Source organism: Castanea sativa, chromosome 8, assembly GCF_040712315.1.
Source record: "Castanea sativa cultivar Marrone di Chiusa Pesio chromosome 8, ASM4071231v1".
NCBI lineage: Eukaryota > Viridiplantae > Streptophyta > Magnoliopsida > Fagales > Fagaceae > Castanea > Castanea sativa.
The window spans coordinates 36,579,874-36,588,097 of NC_134020.1; the positions used below are offsets into that span (position 1 = coordinate 36,579,874).

Below are 8,224 nucleotides of genomic sequence, written 5' to 3' on the forward strand. Positions count from 1 at the left end.
TTGGTTTGACAATTATATTTGTCAGTGCTCTGATCATCAGTCTAACAATTATGAGAGAGAGAGAGAGAGAGAGAGAGAGAGAGAGAGAGTATATGAAACAAAAATTGAACAATGCTTACTACTTTGGGTCCAATTAACTTCGAGCATACTGTAAGGTCGCAATTCGTGCCAAGGCCCAACAAGAAGGAGGGTATAGGCCCAAAGAGCCCAATAGAATAAATTTATAGAGTGTAGGTTAGAAATCTTGTTTCTAATGAATTTAAACGGTAACAACAATGACCCAAGATTACAACACAATAAGGATGAACAAGTTTATATGATGAAACTTATCCTCGAACTCAAGCCGAGGACCAAATGCTCATATTTCTCCTCACTTAAAGATTAATTACAAATATCCAGTCTACACTGTTTTTCTTTCTATCTCTCGATCCCTTTTTCTACAAGACCTTCCTCCTTCTTATAGTTCCTCCTCCCCTCCATTCTTACTCTCCACGTGTAGATTCAGACTGCTCCCCTTGATACTTGTCACATCAGCCTCTTCTTGAAATCCTTAGGTAATAGTTATAAGGTTGAAAATCCCTGCTCGGGTATCACTTCCTCATAAATGTGGCCAGAGACTTAGGTACAGAGCATTTAATGCGGTGGTAACATCTTTCTCTGAGATATTTCCCAACCGCCCTTGCTCTCTGTGCCCTTATGAAACATATCTTCATCCCTAAGACCTTCCAAAATATCATTCTAATCAACATGACGCACCACCTAATTCTCACTACACTTAGCCGAGGAGGTACTCCTCCTCGGATTATTTACGTTCACTTCGTCCGCCACACTTGCTTTTGGGGGTTGTAAGTTTGATATCATTATTACCATCAATCCATCCTCAAACAAGTAAGCGTCCTCGGACCAAGCCCATGGCCCAAAAACATATCTTGGGCCTTTTATCCTCACACATACATTAATCATTTATTTTAGAAAAATTTTATGAAGAATTGAGAAAGCTGTCAAACAGTTAATCATTTTTTCATTTTCCCTTAAAAAATTCGCTAAAATGATTTACTAATGTATGTCATTTGTAAAATCCTTTAACTTTTATAAGAGTCCGGTTAATGTGTGCCCTTAGGGTACACATTAGCCATTCATTTGGGAAAAGTTTATTAAAAATTGAAAAAATTGTCAAAATAGTAAATTATTATTTTTTTTTTTTTAATTTCTAAAGTGATTTACTAATATATACTCTAAGGATACAAGTTAGTAAATACCCTGGTATAAACATGATATTGTTTTTAGCAAAAAGAAACATGTTACATAGTTGTTGACGGATGACAACCATGACTTGAAAAGCCTAGCTTGGACAGTATGACAATTCCATTAGCTGGAATCCACCACCTCACAAAAATGAAGCCTTGGTTTATTTCCATGGCAGTAGAGCCGAGCTGGTTTGTCTGTCTGTGTTACTGTTCACCATGGCCGAACTTGTTTAGCACGTTTATTTTCTATACTCCATAATTTTAGGTTTGATTTCAGAATCAAACAATTACTGCATCCTGAAAAGTTGGTGCGATTTTGTTGTCCAATGAAATCTTTGTGCATGCGACCCAAGATTGTCTTTCACTTGCATGTCTGCCACATGTACACCCCACTGGGGTGGCACCAATGGGACCACAAAGTACACATGGGGACCAATAGTGCTTTTGGACTCATCCTCTCAGAAACTATTTGAAAATAAACAATTTTAGTTTGAGAAACGAAAAAAAAATTAATTTGCATGTATAATTCAGTTCCTCAGAATCTTCTACTTATCCAAGAACAAAAAAAAGAAAAGAATCATCTACTAATCAGTACTTCTAACATGTAAAGCAAAAGAAAGAAACAGGAATGTGCCTAAATATATGTATATTAGCTGAGAAGATCTACCTAAGTATACAGTAATACAAGAACAGAAAGAGATTCAGCGAATAAAGGTGGACATTTTGTAAATATGGAAACTCTGATATATGTATTCATTTTACTATTACAAAGAAAAGTAGAAAACTTGATATTAAGTCAAAGTGAAATAGTGAATAAATTGGTTCTTAGCATGAGCAGCTCAGATATGTGGCTCATTTTGCTACTTATCAAACCGACATCTACATGGCCCTTGATAGGAAAAATCACTGAATTTCACTTTCAGTACAGAGCATCTTTTGGTACCAGTTGAGTCTTATATCATTGGGAGAATAAGTGTACATTTCAAGTAATAATTAGTACTGCCAGGTGAATGTACAACCTCCTTCATATTCAACATGGGTATAGATTAGAATCTCAGTAAACACAATGAAGTATATCACGGGGGGGCAAATATATATATAATAATGGCCTAGGACAATTATAATCTAGTATTAAAAAAAAGGTTCCTTAGCCTTAAAATTAAATCTACATATGTTTAGGTGGAGAGACAAAATGAGAAAAGATAGTGATTTACCACATACAGAGACAATTAGCTTGCTCTTCCATTAGTACTTGCTTTTCGAGTAACTTATCTCTAGGATTGCATTCAGTCATTTTCCTTGATTTTTAAACAATCCTGATTTATTTTCTCACGCCCACAATTGGATATGTTTGATGAAATTTGATCCTATACTACAAATTTTTTTTTTGATTGGTCTACACACAGTTACCTAGTAAATCTTGAACCCTCGAACCTCATCCTCCAACCTATTATTATGAGAGAAGGAAGTGCCAATTACTTGAGTTATAACTCATTGACCTCTACGACTACAAAATTTAAACAGGTTAGAATGGTAATTTATTCTAAAACTTTCTTCAAGATTCTAGATTTAAGAATAATATCTTACAAATTGTTGTATACCCACAGATTAACAACAAGAAAAGTGGGCACTATGAAATGTAAGGAGTAAAACATATCAGATATTGGATGATAGCAACAAGATAGTAGATGAAGGCCCATTAAATATAAGACATTGATTTGAAAGTAATTGATTGCAGAGTTGGAAAAAGTTGCAATCTTCTAGCTTTCTAAGTTGTGGCTCAAAAACAAAGAAGGAATATAGAAATTATAGCTGCCTATTCTTTCAAATTAACAATGAACCATGATTTGTACAAGTAAGAGAGAGAGAGAGAGATTTTTTTTTTTTTTTAACTTTGGTTTCCAATTTTTTATACACAACTAAACGTATGGTTGCCATACAAACTAGATACAATTTCTGTACATTAGGATGTTAAATATAAATGAATAAAAATCCCCTATTTGCCAACAAAAAAAAAAGAAAAGAATTAATGAATATAAATATATCATATGTTACACTCCCTAGTAGAGGTTTTTTCTGATCCTTTAAAATCATGAATATTTAATCCTACCAAGAAGTCAAGTTCAACAGAATGTCTATTTTTATTATTTGATTTTTAAACTCGTGGCTAATGAGAGTAGAATGAGATGGTTTTTGTCAAAAAAAACTTCTTGAGATGGTTTTTTTTTTTTTTTTTCCATGTAATGTATCAGGAAAGAAATGTGCTATTTGGGGACTGCCCGTTAATGACAGGTTTATCTGAGTAATAACTTTATCCTACAAAAATCCTAATATTTATAAATGAAATGTAAATTGTTGTTAGTTTGGCTTTCTGGTACACCTGATTAGTGATTTTGCATTTGGAATGCGTTTCATATTCTTCTCCTAAAACCATAATGCGTTCATAGATCTTTGAGTAGATAGTGGTTTGAGGTTCTTTTCGATTAAAACACTAGCTAGTTTCTCACAAAATAAACTCAACTCTCATGAGTTTATAGGAAGTGAATAATACTTGCAATGCTAGAATAGCATGCAGTAAGTCTCCGGTAAACATTGAATATTCTTATAGCTAGATTAGCTACTGAGTGTTAACATGACATAACATATAGTCTAAACATCGACTGAATAAGAAGAAGAAATACTAATAATCCTCTACATGACAACAAGTAACCAGTCAAAAAATACATCAAAAAGTAACTTGTCATCATTGTGAAATCCAAAACCCTAAAAGTTTTGCATGCTAGATAGACAGAGTGCTGCCATCCATAATTGTGCCCTGCTAAGAATATTTCATGGTCTAATCCTGCTGTGAGTCATTAAGCACATACCAAAAACCAACCACTATAATTTTTTAGTTTTGTTTATGAACAAAGGTAGAAGCAGAAGAAGCCATAGCAAGTTAACCACCACTCGATTCTGTTTCTAAATTTCTCTTAAGCAAAAAATATCATTATAAACTGTTTGATCATTGGGCCTAATACTTGACTGCCTTGCTTAGAGTCAATAGAGTAAGCATGGAATTGTACCCTACTGAAGCCCCATATAACAAGTTAATCAGGGCTTGGACAGTGATAGAGGCACACAGATCTCCATACTCTTGAAATTACAATTATCTGCCATGAATGAAGAAACAGAAAATAAAGATATTTTTTTGGTACACCATTATTGGAAAGGTGGTAAATAGTTGGACTGAATCAGAATGTGTAAGCGACAGGAAAGAGAGTGAGAGAAAGAGGCTGTACATGACAAAGGGTCCAAGTTGCAGGATGCCTGGTCCACCAACAAGAGTGGTGAGAGGAGAAGCCAACAATGGCAGTGACAAACAATAACTTCCCATGGCCATGATTTTTCATTGCATATCCAAAAACTAGTTCCAGTCATCAATCATTTACTTAATTCCACAGACAAAACCACTTAGAAGAATGTCCATATATAATAAAATAATCAATATGTAGTCTAAATCATGTAGTGAAGACAAAAGCCGGTGAGAAGGAAAAACCAAAACTTGAGATCATCAAAAACCCCATGAAAGAAGCAAGCGTGGAAGGTTCTTTTTTACCAACCTTAAGTTCTTCTCAGCTTCTGCACAAAAATAATTTTCCAATCCATTCTTAGCAAACTCATTAGATTAGTACAGTTCCCTCCACGGCTTCACTTGTGACTTTTCTTTGCCTTTCTGTACATGAGCCATAAATGTTCATTCTAATGAAATATAGAAATTCAAGGATCTGTGGAACCAGTCCATGTTTGGATCTTAAACCAACAAAAAACCACACAAAATCACCACACACAAAAAAAAAAACAAACAAAAACAAAATAGATAGCGAAAATTCACCTTTTGAAAATATTCTGAAGGTTCATGCAGAATCATCAAGTCAGATTCTCTCTCTCTTTCCATTTAGAGACAAAGTCCCATCTCCAACAGGAAACACTCCCTGAAAAGATACCATTTTCATCCTAGCTAGAAAATTTTGCTCAGAAGAATAATCACAGATCTGCAAAAGGTCAGCAAAACAAAAGGTCCTTCAACAGCAAGGTTCTATTCTTTCTTCTATTATATATTTATATATGCAGTGTGCAAAAGAGAATAAACATTTAAAAATACAGCAAATCCATTGACTGATTGCTTTAATTTAAAAGGGAAAAAAAAAAAACTCCCAGAAACTAGAAATTAAGAAAGCCCACCTGACAGCAACAGAAAACAACAGAAAGTACTTAATAGAAACACACTTAGCCAAAAAGAAGGGTAGTTAAAAGAAAGAAAGAAAGAAAGGATCACCTGGTGGGTTCAACTGTTCAAATGCAAAAGTGGCAGTGTTGAGTATTGCGAGAGAATCCCCTTTTGTAGAGTCGTTTATTGCCGATGCAGCATCATCAAGATTCTCACTTTCAAAGAATTTTGGCAGAGAGATTTTAATTAAAAAATTTTAATTGCATCACCTGCCGTGCATTTGCATGTGAATCTTGATGATGCTACACCCGCAAACAACGACTGTCAATCTATGATCATCCTTGTACAAAGCCTACTAATTAATCAATAACAATATATATGTACCTATATGTATGTTTCTATATATATATATATATATAAGGAAAGCAAAGAAGAAAGTACTACAACCAAACTTTTCCATAGGACGACCTTCGTCAACAACAGAAAAAACACACACAAAAAAAGGACTCGGAAAAATTCATGACTCTCATCAGATCATTTCATGTACAACTTGGTCCAAAGGTCACGGGCATTATCTGACGTGGCCAGTTACCAGTGGTTGGAACTTGGAACATAAAGTGATTTTATTACATTAAGGGGGCACCCGAGAAGAATCTACCGAGTCCAACACTAGCACACGACCATAGGAACAAAACTTTCAATTTTTGAATAACAAGGACTTGTTGGAACAAAACAAAACCCTATTCTTAATTTTTTTTCTTTTTGAACCCATCAAGGTTTTTCTTTTTCTTTTTCTTTTTCTTGCAGTACTATTTGCAAATCATGGAAAAATCAAACTGAGCCAGCTATGTAGCATATAGACACAATACTTTCAAAATTCATAGTTTTGATATGTGGGCCAAATTTCTCCGATTAGATTCCGGCATCAGAAAACAGTTTTAAAAGAGAACCCAAGTCGGATTTTGTCACAGAAGAGAAGACTCGATCGAGCATCAACAAAAAAAACACCACAAAATTAACTGAAAAAAAAAACACCCAGATGAAGTAACCAAAAGGAAAACACTGAGTATACGAATAGAGAGAACAAATAAGCAATAAACAACAAAACTGATTAGGAAACTGAGAGCTAAAACAAAGGGGCTGTGCACACGTTTGAGATCTATCTCTTGGGGACAAGAAAAGAGAGTCAAGAGCTTAGAAAGAGAACTCACAAGGTTATAAGCAGTGAAGGGAAGAACTGTTGGAGAGAGAGATATAAAAACATGGCAGAAGCGAGGTTTTGATTGGCTGTCTTAAGTGTTTACCATCTTTATACTATGATTGGTTGATGCTTAGCTGTGCAGTACTGCCCCAATATGTGCGCAGTTACACGTCACCATCTTCTCAAAAACCCTAGTGTTTTTTTACCTTGGGCACTGGTTGGTGGGGCTAATCAGCCAAATGAATCTCTCAATTTGCTTAACTTGCTTTCAAAAACAGACATGGGTCAATTCACATTCAAGATTTTATTTTGATATCTCGCGTTATATTTAAGTTCTTTTTTCTTAAATTTATTTCTTTAAAATTAAGATTTTCACCTGAAACGGATTCTATTTATTTGGAAAAAAAAATTTTGGAATCATGGAGAGAACTTTGTCCTCATGCTCCTATGTTTATCATGTTTTTTTTTTTTTTTAATACTTAATATAATATAGACTGTTGGGGAAAGAGAAGTGTGGTTCAAATCAAAGACATGCATATATGGGATACTATAAAAAATGTTATGATAGTTTTTTTTTTTTTTTTTTTGAGAAAGTGATGTTATGATAGTTAGGTTATCACTTAAACTCATATATATATATATATATATATGGAAGTTTTGCATTTAATTTTGTTGCTCCACTTCATCATCCACCTCATCTCTTGGACAAATCGATGATTCTCCAAACCTATTAGAGTAGAATCATTTTCCTAAATGCGCACATTGATAATATGAACTATGCATGATTGTAGTGATTAAAACAGTGAAGTGGAGTAAAATAAGACGGTGATTAAGATGTTTTATTTTTTGTTGACCTCATAATATTATGTCATAGAAGCTTTTTCAGCCTTATGATTTTACACGTCATTATTTTAATATATATATATATATATATATTTATTATATTTTATTTTATTCTATATTTAAACCTTTATTAGAATCTTGACATATCATATTTTCTTTAAAATGTTATAATTCATAGTTTCATATATAATCACAATCAAAATAAAGGCCTAATGTGAGAATATATAATTCCATGTACAAATACATTCATATTAAATGTTTATCAATACTCATAATTATCGAATTTTATATGTAGAAAAAATAAAATAAAAGTAAGAAAAAAATATTATGTTAAACTTTCCTATGCATTAATTGCATAGGTTACCAACTAGTGATCTACATAAAACAAAAAATATTTGACTTTTAATTGATCTCATAATACTGTGTCATACAATTTTTTGAAGCTCACAATTTTACACATCATTATTCTAATCAATTTTTTTATTGATTTTAAATTTTATTCTATATTTAAACATTCCATTAGAATGTTACTACATATTTTTCTTTAAATGGTTGAATATGTAGTTTCATTTATTAAAAAAAAAATATATATATATATATATATATATATAATAAATGCTTATTGATAATTACAATAATTACCAAATTTCATATTTAGACAAAAAATTGAAAAGAAAAAAAAATCATAGTTGAACTTTTCCATGCATTGAATGGGTTAGTAAT

The 8,224-nt window shown here is 32.8% G+C and overlaps 1 long non-coding RNA gene across 3 annotated transcripts; it reads right to left on the minus strand.

Annotated features, from left to right (window-relative positions):
- Positions 1-1,284: 1,284 nt before the first annotated feature.
- Positions 1,285-6,056, minus strand: LOC142607083 (uncharacterized). Of its 3 annotated transcripts, none has more exons than XR_012839231.1 (3): positions 5,122-6,056; positions 4,850-4,962; positions 1,285-1,712 (listed from the first exon to the last, which is right to left on the minus strand). It is a non-coding gene; the product is annotated as an uncharacterized LOC142607083 (long non-coding RNA). The 3 variants fall into 3 exon arrangements; XR_012839232.1 differs by lacking the exon at positions 1,285-1,712 and having other exon boundaries at positions 3,046-4,962; positions 5,122-5,281; positions 5,566-6,056; XR_012839230.1 differs by lacking the exon at positions 1,285-1,712 and having other exon boundaries at positions 3,046-4,962.
- Positions 6,057-8,224: the final 2,168 nt, after the last annotated feature.